We start from the raw sequence: 19,960 nt of genomic DNA, 5'->3' as shown, positions 1-19,960 counted from the left end.
AATTAAGAAAACATTAGTAAATCTTTACCTACCAATAATTACTGTAAATGCTAATGGATTGAATTCTTTAATCAAAAGTTAGAGAGTGACTGGATGAATAAATAAAATAAGACCCAACTGTATGTTGCCTATAATGGATCCAATTTAGCTTTAAGTTACACACTTGAGACTCAAAGTGAAGGGATGATGAAATATTTCAAGTATGCAAGTAGACACTAAAAAAGACAGAAGTAGCTATATTTATATTTGACCAAATAGACTTTAAGCCAAAAAAAGTAATGTGAGTAAAAGGTGGTCATTATATAATGATAAGGTGATCGTTTCATCAAGAAGACATAATAATCATAAATATATATGCATCCAACATTGGAGCACTTAAATATGTTAAGCAAATATTAAAAGATATGACAAGAGAAATAGACAACAACTTCAATGCCCCACTTTCAACAATGGATAGATCATTTAGATAGAAAATCAACACAGAAATGTGGAATTTGAACCATACTTTAGACTAAATGGAATTAAAATACATATACAGAACATTCCATTCAACAGCAGCAGAATACACATTCTTCTCAAGTTCACATGGAACATTCTCCAGGATAGATTATATGACAGGTCACAAAATAAGTCTTGTTAAATTTAAGAAAACTAAAATCATACCAAGTATTTTTTTTTTCTGATCACAATGGTATGAAAACTAGAGATCAATAACAAAATGAAAGCTGGAAAATTGAAAAAGAATATTAGAGATTAAATGACATTCTCCTAAACAATGAATGGGTCAAAGAAGAAACCAAAGGAAATTAAAAAAATATCTTGAAACAAATAAAAATGGAAGCACAATATATCAAAGCCTTTGGGAAGCTGTAAAAGCATTTCTAACAGGAAAGTTTATAATGATAAAAGCCTAAGAAACAAGAAAGATCTCAAATAGACAACTTCACCTTGTAACTCAAGAAACAGAAAAAGAAAAGTAAAATAAGCCCAAAGTTATTATAAGTAAGGACTTAATTAAGATCAGAGAGAGAGAAATAGAAATGACATAGAGAATAGAAATACAATTTAAAAAAACAAAAAAAAATGAAAGAGCTGTTTTTTAAAGAAATAAACAAAAAAAATAAAATTGACAAACAACTAGACTAGGGGAAAAAAAGAACAAAAAATAAAATCGGAAATTAAAGAGGAGACATTACAACTGACACCACAGAAATACGAAGGATCATGAGGAACTACTGTGAACAATTATCTGCCAATAAACTAGATAATTTAGAAAATTGAATAAATTCATAGAAATATAAAACCTACCAAGACTGAATCATAAGGGTGCCTGGGTGGTTCAGTCAGCTAAATGTCTGACATCACCTCAGGTCATGATCTCACCCTTTATGGGTTCATGCCCTGCACTGGGCTCTGTGCTGACAGCTCAGAGCCTGGAGCCTGCTTCAGATTCTGTGTCTCCCTCTCTCTCTGCCTCTCCCCTGTTCACACTCTGTCTCTCTCTTTCAAAAATAAATAAAGATTTAAAAAGGTTAAAAAAAAGACTGAGTCATAAATAAATAGAAAATCTAAACAGACCAATAAAAAGTAAGGAGATTGAATCAGTAATCAAAACGCTTCCAACACAGAAAAGCCAAGGACCAGAAGATTTCACTAGTGAATGCTACAACACTTCTAAATCAGAATTAAGGCCAAAACTTCTCAAACTCTTCCACAAAATGGAAGAGGAGCAAATACTCCCAAACTCACTTATGAGGCCAGAATTACCATAATACCAAAACTCAGATAAGGATGCTACAAGAAAAGAAAATTGCAGAAAAATATCCCTGATAAATATATGTACAAAAATTCTCAATAAAAAATTAGCAAGCCAAATTCAATATCACATTACAAGGATAATTTACTATCACCAATTGGGATTGTTCCTGGGATGCAAAGATGGCTCAACATACACAAATCAATAAATGTGATATACCACATTAATGGAATGACAAATACAAATCATATGTTCATCTCAATAATTTTTTTAAAAATTGAGAAACTCCAGTATCCTTTCATGATAAAAATGCTCAACAAATTGGATATATAAAGTACATACCTTAACACAATAAAGGCCACATAGGACAAACTCACAGCCAACATCCTACTCAATTCCAAAAGATCAGGAACAAGAGAAGAGTGCTCTCACCATTCCTACACAACATTATATTGAAAGTCCCAGCAAGAGCAAACAGGCAAGAAAAAAATAAAAGGCACCCAAATAGGAAAAGAAGTAAAATTGTCCTTGCTTGTAGGTGATATATGGAAAAAAATATATGGAAAATAATAATAATAATAATAATAATAATAATAAAAACACCAAAAACACGCTAGAACTGATAAAAAATTCGGTAAATTTCAGGATACAAAATCAACATATATAACACAATTGCATTTCTATATACTAACAACAAAACATCTGAAAAAGAAATAAAGAAAACTATCCCATTCACAATAACATCAAAAACAATAAAATACTTATAAATAAATTTAACAAAGGAGTTGAAATATCTATACACTGAAAAACTATAAGACATTAATGAAAGAAATTGAAAAAGACACAAATGAAAAGGTGTACCATGATCATGGATCCAAAAAATTAATTTTGTTAAATGCCCATATTACCTGAAACCATCTAGATACAATCCCTATCAAAATTCCAATGGCATTTTTCACAGAGATGGAAAAAAGAATCCTAAAATTTGTATGGAGTTATAAAAGACCCTAAGTAGCCAAAACAATCCTGAGAAAGAAGAACAAAGCTAGAGGCATCACACTTTCTGATTCCAAACTATACTACAAGGCTATAAAAATCAAAACATTATGGTACAGTAGGCATTAAAAAGAGACACAAAGACCAGTGCAACAGAACTAAGAGTCCAGAAATAAATCCTGCTTATATTGTCATCTAATATTTGACAAGGGAGCCAAGAAAACTCAGTGGGAAAGATAGTTTCTCCAATAAATGGTATGGGAAAACTGGGTAACCACAAACAGAAGAATAAAATTGAACTCCTATCTTATACCACTGACAAAGTTAACTTTAAATGATTGAAAGACTTAAAGACCTGAAACCATAGAACTAGAATAAAATGTAAAGAGAAATATCTTCAACATTGGTCTTTGCAGGGATTTCCTGGATATAACACTAAAAGCACAAAAAACAAAAGCAAAAATAAATAAGTGGCAGGATTACATCAAACTAAAAAACAAACACAGCAAAGGAAACAATCAACAAAATGAAAGGAAACCTAGGGGATGAAAGTAAATATTTGCAAATCATATATCTGATAAGGGGTTAGTATCCAAAATATATAAAGAATTCATACTACCTATCAGGGAAAAAAATCCAATTAAAATGGACAGAGGAACTGATTAGACAGTTCTCCAAAGAAGACATACAAATAGACAGCAGGTACATTAAAAGGTTTTCAACATCACTAATCATCAGGGAAATCAAATCACAACCACAAGGGGATATTATCTCACACATTAGAATGGCTATCATCAAAAGACAAGAGATTGTTGGCAAGTGTGGGGGAAAAAAGGGAACTCTTGTGCACTGTTGGTAAGAATGTAAGTTGGTACAACCACTACAGAAAACAGTATGGAAATTCCTCAAAAAATTAAAAGTCGAACTACCATATGATACAAGGGTCCTACCCTGGGTATATATTCAAGGAATTGACATCAGGATCTCATAGACATAACCACCACTTATATTCATTGCAGCATTGTTCACAAGAGCCAAGATGAAAATAGCATATGTGTCCATCAGTGGATAAATGGATAAAGAAGATTTGACATATATATATATATATATATAATTGTTACTTTATATATACATGGTATATATAAAATTTTTAAAAATGATAGATAGATGATAGAAATATTATTCAGCCATGAGAAATAAGGAAATCCTGTCATTTGCAACAACTTGGATGAAATTTGAGAACATTTTCTAAGTGAAATTAGTCAGAAAAACAGAAATACTGTATGATATCACTTATATGTAGAACTAAAATCAAACAAACTTAGAGAAACAGAAAGTAGACTGGTGGTTACCAGGAGCTGGGGTTGGGAAAATGGGGAGATATTGGTCAGAGGGTACAACTTCCAGTTATAAGCTTAACAAGTTCTGGGGATCTAGTATAGAGCATAGTGACTATGGCTAATAAAATTGTATTATATATTTGAAAGTTGCTAAGAGAATAGATCTTAAATATTATTGCCACATAAAAGAAATGGTATTATGTGACAGGATGGAAGTATTGGCTAATGCTATGGTGGTAATCATCTTGCAATATATAAATGTATCAAATTAACCTGTTATATACCTTAAACTTATGACCATGCTGTTTATCAAAATATATCTCAACAAAGCTGGGGAAAAACATCCAGCTAGGGATGTTAAGATATTTTAGCTTATTTTTTTCTGTTTTTATGGTCAATTTCCCCGAAATATTGTGAGTATATGATATTAAGAATCAAACCTACTTTTATTTTAAAAAAATACTTAATCTCTTTTGTTTGATCTTTAATTCTTTGGTAAGTCATCATAAAAAACTCATATCATATTTTACAGTCTGGTAGTCTTATCATCAGAACCTGATAGAAATAATTGCTATTCAAGAATGTCTTTATGGCATTTGGATTATTTCAATTCAACAGAATACAAAGACTAGCTCATAAAACTTCAGTAGATGTACACCTTCCCAAAAATAATGTCTCCACTTAGTTGTAGCTGTGATGTCAGGGTCTGTTCCTCCCTACATCCATCCATCTAACCCAAGCACTCATTCACCATGTGTCAGGCGTGATAGGTGCTAAGGATATAGCGTTGAATAAAGCAGGATCCCTGCTTTCCAAGGAATTAGAGTTCAGGTCAAGGTAGTTTCCCCTAAAGATCTTTCTATGTAACTTTAAACCCTAGTGAACATATAGATGTTCATAGTCAATATGATTTCAGAATTTTGAATTTTGAATAAAACAGCCAGTTTTATTAACATAAAGTGCAATCTTTCAGACTAGTCCATACTAAATAGAATAGCTGATTCCATGATGCTAAAATAGCGGTCCAAGAAGTTCTGCTACCTTCTGGAACTAAGATATTAAAGGAACATCTTAAAATGATAACTTGAGCAAATTTAAAAAAAAGAACAAACAATACAATCATCTAAAATTCCTTTAGCATAATTCCAGAACTGGAGTAACATTAAGTCCTTTATGTAGAATTAAGTATGAAATTATATAATACAGGAGATAACTAGATTACCAGTAGGTTCAAACTTTCTAGATTTGATCCAAGTTATTTTAAATTGACAAAAATAAAATTCAAAATTTGTCTGTTATAAAATTATTAGTTTCATAACCATCATTAAAAGGGATATAATACATGTTATTTATGTGCATGCATATGTACCCATATATATGTGCAAACATATATATGTATCTTGATAAAATATAGACTTTTAAGAGAGTATCATAGGCAACATAAGAAATGATATATATTAAATCTAGTGTGTATTTTCCATAAGTAAATCATGAGGAATTTTGTTCTACTGACAATCTGCTTTGCAATGTTTCTGGACTTTCTCAAAAGAACCCTTAGAAAACCTTACAACAGTAACATTATGCAGTGAAGCAATTGCACAGATTTTTATTTGTTGCTTCCAAGATACAAATTGACAAGTGTCTTGCTTGAGAACTTACCTAGCATATCTCTAGGTAACTACCTTCAATGTGCATGAAGAGCTAAACTTTAGAAATAGTTCCAAGTTTTATGGCAACAACCAAAAAAAAAAAAAATCAGAAATACAAACAGGCAAAGCTTATAATACGTTTTGAAATCCAATGAAAGATAGAATTTGCATTGACTGTAACCACTATCCAATCATTTTAAACACACATCCTCACAACCTCATCTACAAATGGCAACCTGCACATTTTTGACTATTACATCATTCTACAGTTATGTTTTATGTCTGGGTTCACTAAAAAAATGATGCCTGAATTTACCTTTGAAGTTAGAAAATGTCCTGGACCCGATAGATTATTTGGTGAAATCCGGCAAAGGCCTGGAATATTTATATTTTTCCAGTAATATCAGACACTTAAACACCCCAGCCCCCCCCCCCCTTATTTTGTGGTCTCAAGTGCAATTTCTGGAATTTCACCATACACATCACTAGCTACTAAGAAGCTGGTTTCCTTTTTTTCTTAAAATTTCTCCTACACTTCAGCACTTGGTTTGCTTGCTATCCACAGCCTTATCACCACATGTGAACTGATATAGTGACTCCCCTCTCAGAAGAAGAATTAAATTCAGGAAGTTAGGACTGACAAGGGGATGGAACAAAGCATTTGTGATGGCTTATTTTCCTCCGGCCAGGAAAACCTATAGGCGTGTTTTAAATTGTGTGTGGAAAAGAATTGTTTTGTGCAATAAGTTTACATGGTACTAAGAGAGGAAATATGAGTTCAAATAGTTTCAGAAATGTGCAAATATTTAGATTTTAATTTAACATTTCTAACATTCCACAGGCAAAATTTAGTTGAATTGACTCGCTTTACACACACTTCAAGTCATTAAAAAAACAATTGAAAACTACTAGCTTCGTATTAAAACTATGAAAATAAAGCTACATTGATGAAATGCTTAACTAAGTTTGGATCAAGTTTGACGAAAGCTTTCCAAACATTTGTGAAACTTTTTACAGTCTTCCTTACATGTGGGATTGGTAGTAAAACCTGATACCAGGGCAGGTTTTCAAGTAGATTTCAAAAATAATAAGACCTGTCAGTGTTCCATTTGAATCATTAACTGTACATAGTCCCTTCCCATATTTACCAATGGCTTCCTTGCACACTTGTGGCTACTCCATCACCTCCGACTGCTAAATGCATTCCCACCCCAATATACCCATCTGCCTATTGTAAAATACTTTGAGTTCCCTGGAAATAAATTTAAAAGAATCAAAGTGGATTAAGAACATTTTTTTTTGCCTGTTGCTAGTATCCAATATTTCATTCACACATGATCATTTTTTCCAGGTATTGGAATAGAAAGAATACTGAATTCAGAGCCAGAAAACCTGTAGACTATTAATAATAAGTAAATTAATTATAAATAATACATGACTCTAAAATTTTTGTGACATGGAAAAAGTCAAATTAGAGTCTTAGGTTTTCAGTATTGCCTTTTGCAAACAGGAAGAGATCGACAGGAACTCTGGGATGAAAACAGTTTCCATTTGGAGTAGCAACTTCAGTCAATGGCTGTGGATGTCTGGGTGCTGGTGTAACAACTGTATTGGGCCCAGGAGCAGAGTCTCAAGACTCTCTATGGATGGATGTCACGGGTATAGGCTTGTGAGAGCTGTGGCAATAGCAACATACAGTTGCCATCACTGCTCAAGATAATGTGCAAGGTTGCTTCCAGCTCTAACAGCCTATGATTCACTTATTCCTCTCTCCTAAATTATTTCTATCACCCGAGGAAATAATTTTATTCTTATTTTTACAGCTGGGGAAATACCGTCAAAGTATATTTTGAAAGTTATAAAGTACCCCTTGTTCCCCTGCTTAAATGGACTTTTAGTGATAATGTTTATACTCAAATAGAAGAGTGAACTGATTATAGAAAAGTAAAATAAAATAACAGAGGAATAAAAGGCTTTGCCAGTATATGAGCTCAGATAATACTTCCAATTTCCATAATAAAAGGAAAATCAGTTTCTTTCACAACAATATGGAAACATGGCCCTGCTAACCAAAATTACTTTCATCTTGCTATAGCAGGTAGCTTTGCCTAAACAGGAAACTGGGATAAATTCCTAAAAATAACTCATTGTAAAAACTGCTGTATCTCTTATGAAAGTTTTGATTTTGACTGTTTTGTGGATATTTATTAAAAGAAAATCATTTTGGCAGACTCCTAATAACATGGAATCCTCAGAACACACTTTGGAAAAGGTTGGTATAAGAAGCAAAAATTTATTCCGTGAAAATAACAGTAATCCTCACATTAATTCTGTTACTAATTCTAATACTGTGAAAGTAACACCAGCAAGAGCTCATATTTGCCATTTACTCTGTGCTACTGTGCAAAAGGGTTTATACGTGAGAATTAATTTAATCATCACAATAGCCTTAATATATTTTAGCATTATCATATTTTGAGATGAAGAATAAGTAAATAATTTGTCTCAAATTATTCAGCTTGTTGAGTTCATGATTAAAATACAGAAATCTGACCTCTACGAGGTCTTTAATTGGAAAGACACAGCAAAGTCACAGCAAAAGAAAGGCATTGTACTTTTATCTGACAAGATATTTATTAAATTAGCATTGGAATAAAAATACAAAATTGTAGAACTTGTGGATCTTGGTTTATTCCTTCATTCAAGAAATATTTTTTGAGTGCCTACATTTGCTAAACACTAAAATAGGTGCCACAAATAAAATCATGGGAAAAGATAGACTATTCCTCATTGCACAGAATCTAGAGTCCAGTCTACTTCTAGATGTAGATATTAAACTAGGATGCAGATAAGGAACAGCGTATTACCTATAATATGGTAAAATATGGTGAAGCAAACTGATATATGGTAAATTATACACAGTCTTACTTACACCACACAAAAATGACAGTTTAGTGAGCTTATAAGGAAAAAAAAAAAGACAAAACTCATGAGAGCTTCACATGCACATCTGGCTAACATTTTCTAACTGTGAGACACATCATGATCCTAGAAAGAAGCAACTGGGATTCCATTCAACACAGCATAAATGAAAGGCAGCCCAGAGACGCAGACAGCAGACGAACAATCTAGGCTGTTTGCTGACCTCAGTCAATGCCCGAACTAAGCAATGTTCCTCTTGTAACACTAAGACTGTCACAGAGTTGTTGAGTTCTTAACCTTTCTCTCCATTAAATGCTGTTGTAAACAATAACAGTAAAGAGACCTCAATGTGGTATTGATTTATTTGGCTCTCCAAAACCATCTCTAAGTAAGGTATTCTCTGTATATAATAACTCATTTAGGGACCACAATTACTTAGGATAAGAACATGGAGTTTCTGGTCCTGCAGTTTAAGTAACATTGCTTGGGAAGCATTAAAAAGAAATTCCTGTACTGAGAGTTTTGCAATTTTAGTTGTAATATTGTAGTACTTCTAGCACTTTACAAATAATCACTTCATCAATGCCACTCACATTGAAGTGGAAATGTCCGTGCAATTTCCCAAACAATGTGAGTCCCCATAGTTTTCATTAATGATACAGTTGTCATCTTTATTCAAGGTTTCCCTGTCCACGGTTTTAATTACCCATGGTCAACTGGGATCGGAAACAGATAATCCTCCTTCTGACATGTCATCAGGAGGCCAATAGCAGCCTAACACTGTCACAATTCCTGTGTCACTCACCTCACTTCATCTCATCACGCAGGCATTTTATCGTATCAGATCATCACAAGATGGCTGAGTGCCGTGCAATAAGACAGGTTGAGATACTATACTCACATAACTTGTATTAAAGTATGCTGTTATAATTGTTCTCTTTTGTTATTGTCGTTGTCGTTGTCAATCCCTTACTGTGCCTGATTTATAAATTAAACTTTATCATAGGTATGTATGTTTAGAAAAACATATGGTATATACTTACCTCAGAGATACTTAGGGTTTGGTTCCAGATCACCATAATAAAGTGAAAAATGCAATAAAGTGAGTCAAATGAAATTTTTGTTACCTCAGTTCATACAAAGTTATGTTTATATTATCCTGTAGTCAAGTGTGCAATAGCATGTATAAAAAACAATGCATATACCTTAATTAAAAATTAGAAAACAGTGAGGTGAATGGGTGGTTTATGACATTTAAGCATTCAAATCTTGATTTCGGCTCAGGTCATTATCTCACAATTGTGAGATTGAGCCCCACGTTGGGCTCTGAACTGAGTGTGGAGCCTGCGTAGGATTCCCTCTCTCCTTCTCTCTCTGCTCTTCCCCTGATCATATTTTTTTTCTCTCTCTCAAAATAAATTAACATTATTTTTTTTGAAATTTAAAAAATAGCTTAAAAATGCTAATCATTACCTGAGCTTTCAGCCAGTCATAACCAGTAATCAGAGATCACCACAACAAATATAATAATAAAAAGTTTGAAATATTGTAAAAATTAAAATGTGACGCAGAGACATCAACTAAGCAAATGCTATTGGAAACATGGTGCCAATAGCCTTAGTGGACTCAGGGCTGCCATAAACCTTAAATTTGTAAAAAATGCAATGTCTGCAAAGTGCAATAAAGTGAAACACACTAAACCAAGATATGCCTGTATAGGGCTCCATACCAGCTACAGTTTCAGGCATTCACAGGGGTCTTGGAACATATCCTCCACAGATAAGAGGGAGCTACTGTACATTTTTAGTGTGGGCCCTAAAAAAGGTGGTAATACAAATATGCTTCAGTGTTTCTCTCTTTGAAATAGAATTTGAGTTACAAAAATATATGTAGCAATTATTAGAAACAGATGATTTTTTTGATACATATTGATTGGACCATAACTTAGTGTTATTTTTTAGCTCTTTCATAATCACTCATGATGTGTCATTCACTGGCACAGTGTTACTTTGCCATCGTCAGTAGTCCACAACTAACCTTTCCCAAAGAACCTTAGAAATCTCTATTTTTTTTTTCCTCTCAGAAAATCAGAGGTCAGCTGAGAATTTGCTTTGGTAGAAAGGGTTAAAATTCCTTCAGCTGAATCTCCAGAGGGATTACATAATTCAAAACAAAGGAAGTTAAATGTTCAGTTTACTGAAGTGTGCAGAAAACAGAGAAAGCATTTGCCCAGAACGAACCCCATCTCCATGATTATAACCCACTTTCTTGTTGTTGACTGGTACACTGAATGCCTTACTGTAGGCTCTGACTTGCCAAGCTAAGGAGCAGCCTTGCTAAGAACCCGGACTGTACAAATACAACTTGTAAAGCTGTCTGAGACAGAGAGTGTAAATCTCCGCTTCAGCCCACCAAGATGACACCATACCTTCTGCCAAGTCTTCGAAACCCAAGCAGACCTAGGAGATGAGTAGAAATATAAATTGAAGCTCTTTCATGCGTAAGCTCTTTCCTTTATGGTTCTTATTCCCACAGATGGATGAAATTTTTACTACTGGGAAGAACATTCTTTCTTAGAAACATACTCATGTAACAAAGTTCAAGTATCATTTCTCCATCATTTACTCTTCAGGGTCTCTATTTAATATCCACTGCCCTCTCTAAATGTGAATCTAGCAAATTTGTTCATTTGGGTAGGTTTGGTTCCAAGAACACCAGGGGGCTCTTTGGCCTTATGTTTACCTTTAAGGTCAAAGCTATGGAAAGCCTGTCACACAGCTTCTTCCTGAACATGTTGCCTCATTTATTTCAAGGGTTCCATATTCCCTGGGAAGTTGTTCTTTCCAAAGTCAATTTTAAGGTTAAGTAAATATTAGTGCATCTAGCAGTATGCCCCATGTGCTTCCTTCTTTGATTTCTTTTACACGCAAAATTCTAAGACAGTGTCATGAGTCCTTTTGAGAAAAGTGGCTCTGTACTTCTAACGAGCCAATTTTCCTTTTAGATATATTTGTCCCCATGCCAAGATGAATGGATCCTAAAGATGCATTCAGAAAACTGTTAATTGATGAGAGTATATTCCTAGATCTGCTCTATTCCTAAAAAATATTAATGTAAGGACTGGAAGTCCTAAATCCCTCATTTCCGTTACACACACACACACACACACACACCATACACAGATACACACATATGTGCATAGAATGTATAGATGCACATGTGTATACAATTATATCCACATGCACGTATCTATGTACAATTAAAGCACACATCTCTATAACTTTAATTTGTACTTTAAAAATGTTTATGGGGCGCCTGGGTGGCGCAGTCGGTTAAGCATCCGACTTCAGCCAGGTCACGATCTCGCGGTCCGTGAGTTCGAGCCCCACGTCAGGCTCTGGGCTGATGGCTCAGAGCCTGGAGCCTGTTTCCGATTCTGTGTCTCCCTCTCTCTCTGCCCCTCCCCGTTCATGCTCTGTCTCTCTCTGTCCCAAAAATAAATAAACGTTGAAAAAAAATGTTTATATTGAGAGCTCCATTCTACTTGCTAGATGAGATGCTGCCCAATTCATGAATCATTTAATGAAGCTAATTAGTTCTTCCCAAAAAATGTTCATACCGTTAGATGCATTTATGCTAAATATTATCTTAAATATAAAAATGTTTTTTCATCCTTTAGTTCACCAACACAAGCCTCTGTTTGAAGTATTTTTATATAATATTTACAGTTAGATGGCCTAGATTCAGGTCCTCATGCTGCAAATTATCAACTTTCCCTTGGCACTCCTGAGCCTCATTTACTAGTGCTGCATTTTGAAATGTTGTCACTATTACTCTCTTTTAGATTAAAAATGTCCCTTCCCTACATGTTTGCTGAAGTCCCCAAATAATAGATACTACTTTGGAAAGAAATTAGTAAACCATCACGCTCAAAATGGCCTTAAGTAATTTCATTAGTCATATAGAATATTTAGCAAACATGTTTAACTTAAAAATGATACGTACTTATATTTTTCATTATTCCTTGAGTCGTTTTCCCATGATATCAATTTCTAAAGCACTGAAAATTTGTAAAGCAGCACTTTTATTCATATTTTTATAGCTAAAATGTTACCCAAACATATTTTATACAAAGAAATAAAATTCATCTCTTAATACCAGTAACTAAAATGTACATGTTTTGAAGCTCTTGAAGGAAAATGAAACAAAATGATAAAGTTTATTGATCTATTTAACCAAGTAAATTATTTTAACTGAACCCTGTGGAAGAGAATGCTTCAGGGTCCTCATGAGCTTTTTTTTTTTTTTTTAATTTTTTTTTAATGTTTGTTTATTTTTGAGAGAGACTTAGTGCAAGCAGGGGCGGGGCAGAGAGAGAGAGAGGCAGACACAGAATCCAAAGCAGGCTCTAGGCTCTGAGCTATAAGCACAGAGCCCACTGTGGGGCTCAAATTCACGAACTATGAGATCATGACCTGAGCCAAAGTCAGATGCTTAACTGACTGAGTCACGCAGGCAGGCACCCCTTGATGAGCTTTTTCACTGAACAGAGAGGTGTTTCTTAGACAAAACCTCTCTTCTGACTATTGGTCTCAGTTTCCCCAAAAGTCACATAGCAGAAGACAGGCATGGCCAGTCTGGAAGGTAGAATTGTTGCATAATTCATTTATGTTAGTACAGGAGTTTGGGGTATAAAATCAAGCTACACTTTTGTTATGCTATGTGAACTAATAGGAATGAAACTCCTCTGTTGCTGGTAGCAGTAAACCAGGAGTCAGCTTTCTTTACATTTTTCTCCAATATTCTTCAGGCCAGTCCATGTTTTCATCATTTCCTCTTTCAGTAAGTACTGCTAAGTACTGCTATATTATGCCTGAGCATAAAAATGAGAATCATACTGATTAATTTGTTTACCTTTCCTCAAGTTTTCCCCCAAGTCAATGACTCAATTTAGTTTCACAATATGCAATCAATCACATGTCTCTTTGGTATCATTTCTTTCTGTTGCATAACAACATATTAAATGTTAAGATTCTTACATTATTGTGATATTATTTTGATTTTTTATGAGACCATAAGTGAGGAAATTCAAATTTATGATTCCTTCAGTTAGCACAAACTGGCTCTATTTGGACAATTCATATGTACCAAAACAGTTTCTGTATAAAGAGGCTTCACAGACACTGTTTTATACTTTGGAAAATACCAGAATAAACCCTTGTGCTGAAATGGTAGACACATTTTTTGTTTGTTTTAATCATCATCATCAACAAAATATTATTAACTCTCTAAAATATTTGGAGTGTGATCCATTTCAGATTCAAGGTCAAGGTCTATTATGATGAAAAAAAAAGCTATTTATTGGTATTAGGTCATTTCATCTGGGGTGGTGATTAGTATGCTAACCCAGATCTGTCATTGCCTGAACAAATCTCAAAAACAGAGAGCATGAGGGCCTTGCTTATAAAGAATTGTTAACTTATGTTCCGGTCTTGGATTTATAGCCTCACAAAGTGTCTGCCTCTTAACAATTTTTGATGAGATACACAGAATAAATGATTTCTCAGATTCCTTCCTTCCTCCTCAAGTCAGTTGATTATTTGGAGGTTTGTATCCTGTATGAGAGTCTATTTCAACACTTCCTATTTTCAATGCTGTTTGTTGTACATGATGCTAAACTGTCCTCCTCTCTGTCATGTTTTCCCAGACTGGCAGCAGTGAATGGCTCCTATCCTGGTTAGGCTCACCTCAGTGTCTCTGTCACTATGAACAGTGACCTTATCACTCAGAGTAAGCACTTGAAGCTGAGACTGTCATGAATTTGTGAAGCCTTTTCTAAGCCTTCTGAGCTAATCCCTTCCCACTTTCTTTTCTTGTGCTCATGCTCCTATCTCTGTTTAGCTTTCTGCCCTATCAAAACACATATTCATGAAAAGATCTGGTTATCTCATCACCCTGTGATTTATAAATCTTGGTGTGTTGTCATTCCCAGGTGCATTTGAATTTTAACCCTAGACAAGGGGCTTTAAATCAAAGGCATGACTCTGTAATTAACTTTAATAATTTATGGTCTCTGTGAGCAGGTGAGAGATGAATGTAAGCAGTTCAGGGATTTCTTTTTACCCCTGAAACCATATATTAATAAATGCTTATTCCAACTCTGCAGTAATTGTGATAATTGCCATTTATACATCAAATCATTGACATATTTCCAATCTCTGTTATGAACATATAGAAATCTTTGCCTAGGATTTCATTGACTATTTTATATAATGGTCAAATCAGAGTGAATGGAAGAGCTAACTCTCAAATTTGAATATGTGCTTAATGTCTTGGAGTTTTAAAGTTCACATACTTTACCCCAAAAAGAAACCCTAGATGTCTACGTCTTATTTGCCAATTTTGCCAATAACAAGAAATAGAAAGACATAATGCTAAAGGTGAATGTCTTGATATCCATTCCCAGGGAAGTCTCCTGCTGGATCTGTTTTCTGCTTGAATGACTAAGTAGAATAACACAGAAGGGGTTCTCTTTAAATTGAATTTTAGGAGAGTTACAGAGTCTAAGTATTAATTTGTTGGTCTTCCAATGTGTCAGTCTTTGAGATATCTGAATAAAGAGATCATGGGGGCTGTACCACTAGGTAAAGACTGCCACAACCCTCTTTAGAAATCTTCTGGGACTGATGGTGCTTCTATAGATTGGACATCCTAGACCATCTTAGAGTGGTCTGTGGCAAACAAAACAAACAACAACGAAACAGGGCCTCACATCCTAGGAAAAACCCTGGAGATCTGATACAAGCCCATTCTTGCCATTCCAAAGGTGGAAGTGGGATCTGATTTCTATAGAAGAAACTGACTTGTCTAATTAGGAAAAGCCAAGTATTCTCAATATAGGGATGATGTCCAGTTCAGGGACTTTTGAATCAATAACACCTTATTCCCAAATGAGCTATGTTAAAATCTGTCATCACTATTTACTGGCTCTGTGACCATGAGTTAGTTATGTTATGGTGTAGAGACTTAGCTTTTCTCTACTATAAAATGGTGATAAATGTGATTTTACCCACCTTACAGGATGGTGGTAAAAATTAAATGGATTAACATTTGGAAACTTTCTGACACATTTTAAATGTTTGACATTATTATTATTGTTGTTGTCATTTTGAAATCCCTCTCTCCAAAGCTAACAAATTAGCAAAGCATCTTTTAAAGGAGATGAAGAGAACGTAAAACATTTTTTTTCTGTTATCACAAGGGTAAACGTAATGCTATGTCATTAGTTCAAGTTTAAGCTAAGACTGCTCCAAATTTCTACAATGTTGAAACCATACTTGACTTTGGCATAAGGCAATGTCATTTAATATGTTCATATGGTCCTGCATGCCGTTAAGCATGCACTGTGTATTATTTTATGATGTTTGAGTTGGACTCACACTTTCTGGGTGCACGTATTTGTGTTTTTTTTTCCAGATTCTGTGAAAAGCTGGAGGAACCTGTTTCCAATTTCATGACCGTTTATCACTAATTCAAAATGACTGCAGCATTACCTACAGACAGGAAGCTCTAAGAATTGGATACATCATATATTTGCCCAGAAACTCTGCTAAACCAGTTTTATGCTTACATAGATGAAGGTGACAGTCTGGTGGGAAAGTGGACAAAGTATTATACTGAACTACAGAATGGGAAAAATACATTAATTTATTTAATGCAGTGGAAGATAAAGGAACATGACGTTGGTGCTTTCATTAGTTTCTTGACTGCTTGAACACTTACTGTCTCTTTAAGTTCCTAATATTCTCTTTCTAATCATCTTCAGCTGTAGTTTTCATTCACGAACAGATTTAATACAAAGAAAGCCAAACCATGATTTTCACTTGGGATAGTTCTCTTAATCAGACATAAAGTGCACTTTCCTTGGAAAATCTTCAAATAAATTTGGAAATATTGCAGCTGTGAAGTAATTAAGGTATTTGGAGTTGCTCAAGCAATTTGTGTGAATATAATCACAAATGTCATCATGTTAATGCTCAAAAGCAGCTTGTGACATCCTGAAAGATTCTTCCTTAAAAACAAATATGGAGTTTCAATGATGGAACCCTTCTTATTTCAATATTATCCTTCTCTTGGCCATTCGCAAATATGTTTGACATAAAGCTATATAAATGATCCTTTATTGAAAGAAACTCAGTTTAAAAATTTACCTTAATTGCTCCTTGTTTAAATGTATTCTCCATTAATGTCATTTTATAAGCAACTTTATCTTTAAATTCTCAAGGTCTATGATAAGACAGCTTTAACAGTGTAGCTTTCTAAATGTAAGAAAAGCTTTTGTACAAAGATATTTATAGTAGCATTATGTGAATTGGCTAATAAAAAAGAATCAAGTAGTAGTTTAGTAAATAGTTGGAAAAGGCTACAGTGCATACATTCATTGGCATACTATGTATCTGATAAAATGTTTATACAAATTAATTAGACAGGAAAATACTGATTCTATAATAACAACTGAAAACAATTTACAAAGCACACTACTTATGATAAATTTTTGCATTAAAAATTTAGAAGTGATGCATTCAAATTTTTTTTTGTGGCAGAACTACAATACCGGCAAACTAATTCCCCTACTTAAAACCCTTCAATTAACAATTGAACAAACCTTTATCACTAGCTCTTCTTGCCTCATTCTCTAAACTGATCACATTGACATTCTTTCTAATATTCATTCTTGCTTTAAGAATTCTATCCCAATCTTCCCTCTGCATGGAATACTTTTTCCACTCTAGCTGACCCTGACTTACTTGGGCAGTTAACTTGTAATAACTCTCAAATATTAATCTGTTTTCCCTCTGGAAGCCTATTCTAATTTAACTCAGGAGATAAGGTTTTCCTGGAATATAAAGTCTCATGTACCCTTGTAATTCACTTTCATATCCCTTTTGACAATTTCAACTAATATTTGGGTATTTCTTTAACGTCTCTCTCCCACAGTACATGTATCCTGTTAGATCAGTTTGTTTGAATACAACTTGTGTTTCCTAATGGTGGAGTAGCTCCTAACAGACAAACCTTCCCACAGAAAACAATGATCAATAGTGAACAAAGTATAAATTTATAGACACACACACACACACACATACACACACAAACACACCCCTGGAGGCAAATGAGAAGTGGGCAGAAACTGGTGATTAGTAAGCACATTGGCAGAAGAGAACAGCACTCATCAAGTTTTCCATGTTTATAACTTTTCCCTTGAGGGAAGTTTCAGTCACCACAGTGAAGGCCAAATCTTTGATAAAGTCTTGATCTCTTACTGGCTTGAAGAATCAGTAGAAAGACTTCTGGGATCCCTCAGAAGCTGCAGGGTGAAGGGGAAAATCCCAGGAGAGAGCAACAGAGGCTGAGCCCACATTTCTGGCTGGTCTCTGAACCAAGCATGCCCTGGAGATTCGAAACAGCCTAGCTAAGGTGAAAGAAGGGAGCATATATTTCAGCTGCTGCCCACTGCGGGAGAGCACAACTTGGAATTTATGTTTAGCCAAGTTTAGCTGCCTGCTAAAACAAAAAACCAACACTGTGTTGGCCTGGGATTTATATTCACTACAAAAATGTCTCTGAAGAAGCATTTATGTTGATACATGGGGGATTGTAGGAGTTAGGAGGAGAGTAAAATAAGAATGTTTCTTTCAAAGAGAAGAAAAGCATGTGTGAATGTCCAATACGGGGAAAGCTTGGCATATTTTGAGACACAAAGAACCCCAATATAGCTGAGGCACAATAGGGACAGAGAGGGAGTGAGTGGCATGTGAAAATGTTCTAGTGTTAAGCAGAGGACAAATAATTTGGAGTCTTGCTTGTCAGGTTACTTATTATTCTTACTGTATTCTAAACACTTTAAAAGATGTGCAATTTAAGCAATATAATGGCATGATAATATTTCATTTTAAAAAAATAAAATTTCTGGCTATAATATGGAAGAAACACTGTCTGAGAGTAGAGGTGAATAAAGAAAAACCAAATTCTATAAGTGGAAGTGAGGTGGCAGTTAGTGGAATATAAAGATTGACACCCAGGTTTCTGGCCTGAACACTAGTAGTACTGATTATCAAGACACAGAAAATTGGAGGTAAAGAAAACTTAGGGAAAAGACTAAGAATTGAATATTCAACATGTCGATGATGTCACTTGAATATATTGGCCTGGAAGTGATAAGGGGATTATGGCTTAGCAATATAAATTTGGAGGTCATTGATGTAGTATTGGTATTTAAAGCCACGGAAGTAGAAAAGTAGAAGAGAGTATAATTAGAAAAGGGAAAGTGAGACCTAAAGAGGACCCAAGAGCAAGAAACAAAGAATCAGGAGCTTCCAGGGAGGAAAGAAGACACCACAGAATGTGGTGCCACAAAAGCCAGGGGAATACAGGGTTTCACAAAAGAGAGAAGAATGATGGTGGAGTACCTGGCTGAAACTCACCTTCCTGTAAGATGGCAAGTAGAAATTATTGACAATATATTTTTTAAATTTGAAGGCACCAGGGAGCAGCCATATACAGGCATTCATTGGAAAAGTCTATCCATTAAAGGCAGGAACTGAACTAGTTGAAGGTGGGCAAGGGCCTCAAGGCAGTCGACTATACTCTGACTGATTTTAGATATTCTAAATTTCTAGTACCGTGTATATTTGTGTGTATTTATGTATTCATTTAAAACATGGGCTCTTCTCACCATGTTTAAAAGCTGATTGAACCAATACCTAGAACATTAAGAGTTGAAGGTGCAGGAGAAATGGTGAAGAATGGACAATGGATGTTCCCAGGTTAGTAAGGGTGTTAGCCAATTGGATTTGATCATGTGATGATTATATAATACTTATTACTAGACTACGTTCCTGTTTACAGTAAATTTCCAAACTTTAAATTCAAGTGTGTCAGCCTAGTATCCAAAAAGAGACCATAAAATGAGGTTAAAAACAATAATGATAGCAAGAACACAGGAGAGCTTGATGTACAACGCAAATGACAAAATTTAAGAGATTTTTCACAATTCCTTCACAATAAATGTTTATAGAAGATCATCACAGTGCAATAAAGCACAGACTGCAGATCCAGAGATTAACATCCCTACCCTCGTAGGCACATCACTTGGGCAAATTACTTAACCTAAGTCTTGGTTTATTTCTAAAACTATAATAATACTAGTGTTTACCACCTCCCAAGGCTTTTTCAATCTGAAATAATCTATCTCAACTCCTGACAATAGTGCTTAATAAACATTTCAGTGATGATGG

Source organism: Acinonyx jubatus, chromosome B1 (genome assembly GCF_027475565.1).
Source record: "Acinonyx jubatus isolate Ajub_Pintada_27869175 chromosome B1, VMU_Ajub_asm_v1.0, whole genome shotgun sequence".
NCBI classification, from domain to species: Eukaryota; Metazoa; Chordata; class Mammalia; order Carnivora; family Felidae; genus Acinonyx; species Acinonyx jubatus.
This window is presented reverse-complemented; position numbering follows the sequence as displayed.